The following is a 1,882-nucleotide window of genomic DNA, read 5'->3' as shown; positions in this document are numbered from 1 at the left end:
TCACCCGCCCCAAAAAACAAAATTTGCTTAAATATCCAAAGAACTCTTATTTTGAGATTTCACGTTTAACCACCTCTCGGGGTAATAAATGCCCCCAAAAGTGCCCTCTGCCTCTTCTCTGTACTCATGACCAAGTCAAGATCATTTCAGAGGAAACAGAGCAGCCCTGAGTCATCGAATACTCCCAGCATAAACTCGTTGAGAGCAATGGAGCTGGGCTGTGGGTGAGGACAGCTCTCCTCATTAGGAAGGAGGGAGAGATGCATTAATGGGAAGTCATTTAACTGGAAGCCTAACTCTAGTACTGTATTTCCTCATGTGTTGGATATGTTCATCTTTTATAGCATGTCTGCTGCAATTCGGGTCAAACTCATCATACTGGGAGTATGAGGCAGGGACTGTTCGAGTTTGGTCATGTTTATTCGACATACAACAGGATTTGCTAAGCTGAGAGGAAGGCAATAAAAGAAAACAGAGAAAAATCCTCACAGAATTACTGAAAAATATTCAATAGACATGCACACCAGGCATCTGATCTACCAAGTATCTAGCGAGTATTTCATGAGAATGGAGGCAAATCGTATGTCCAGCTTCCTGTCGCTGCCTGGGGATGAATGACAGAATGACAGATGAGTGACAGATTCCTGTCGCTGCCTGGGGATGAATGACAGATGAATGACAGAAAAAAATAAACACCTTCTGGGACAAAGGAGGCGCAGTGACTGTAAAGGGAGCAGCCGTGCTCCCCGGTGACAGCCAGGCAAGTCACCAAACTTACTCTGCCGCATGTTTCTGCGCACACACAGGGCTACGTCCCTTTGCGTTTGGGAATCGCTCTGAGGAAGGAATGAAGTCAAAAGGAATTTGCCATCATCACAGCCGTCCCGGCTGCCCTCCTCCCCGGGGCGACACGGGGACAGACAGGGAGCAGGGAGCACAGCCCACCGCGTTTCAGCGGAGAGCGAGGAGAACAGGCGTCCTCTCCGCCAGGCATCACCCGAGGGAGGGATTGCCACAGCCCGGGGAAGGGAAGGCAAGGCCAGGGGGTGAGTCACCTCGTGGGCCTGCAGACTGGAGAGCGAGCCAGGAATAGCTGAGGAGCTGGATGGGCTCCACAGGCTGGGCAGTTTTTGCTTAACCCATCCAAATTCTGCCGTCTCTCTCTGACCTTTACCCCAGAAGCACACCGTTGGGCCCCCGGCCGCCTCCCCTCCCCGCCAGCCGCCCCGACCCGGGCTTCCCACAACCCGCCGTGGTCACAGGCCGAGGTCTGTCTCTGCGACGAGGAGAAGCAAGAGGCGATGGTGCCATAACAAAACACGTTCCCTTCCAACGGGCCCGGCAATGGGGGGCACCCACAGCCCAGGCACCGCCAGCAGCCGGGAGGGCAGCGAGCAGCTCAGGGCACACAGCCCGGGGGGCGAAGGCCGGGCCCACCGGCGGGAGGGCAGCCCCAGGCCGGACAGGGCTCCGTTCCCTCACGCTTGACTGAAAATACCTTTGAAAACGGGGCTTTTCTCCCTCAGGCCGCGGCTCCCGGGCAGGCACGGCCGGCATCAGCGAGAAGGGCTGCCCGGACACCACCGGCCCGGGCCCCGGCTCCCTCAGGAGGCGGCGGAGGATGGGGGGGGGGGGCCACACACACACACCGGCTCGCGCAGGGCGGCGGCCGGGCGGGCAGGGCCGAGCCGGGCCGGGCAGTGACAGCCATTGGCTTTAACCAATGGGAAACGGCGACGCTGCGCTACCGACCAATGACAGGCGGGGGAGGGCGGGACCTGCCCCGTTGTCAGTTTGCAGCCAATCGGCGGAGGGGTGCGGGGCCCGCAGCCCCCGGCACGGCCAGGGGCGAAACCCCCCTTCCCCTCCGCCCCCCCCCCCC

General features: G+C 58.8%; 1 protein-coding gene across 1 annotated transcript in view; it reads right to left on the bottom strand.

Moving 5' to 3' along the window:
* NDEL1 (nudE neurodevelopment protein 1-like 1) overlaps window positions 1–1,623 on the bottom strand; it is a 30,764-nt gene extending 29,141 nt beyond the window's left edge. The window contains exon 1 of the mRNA XM_014962670.1: window positions 1,499–1,623. The gene's annotated coding sequence lies outside the window, so the exon portion shown is untranslated. The remainder of the gene's footprint in view (window positions 1–1,498) is intronic.
* Window positions 1,624–1,882: the final 259 nt, after the last annotated feature.

The sequence above is a fragment of the Calidris pugnax genome, unplaced genomic scaffold (genome assembly GCF_001431845.1).
Source record: "Calidris pugnax isolate Ruff unplaced genomic scaffold, ASM143184v1 scaffold470, whole genome shotgun sequence".
Classification (NCBI taxonomy): Eukaryota; Metazoa; Chordata; class Aves; order Charadriiformes; family Scolopacidae; genus Calidris; species Calidris pugnax.
This window is presented reverse-complemented; position numbering and strand designations above follow the sequence as displayed.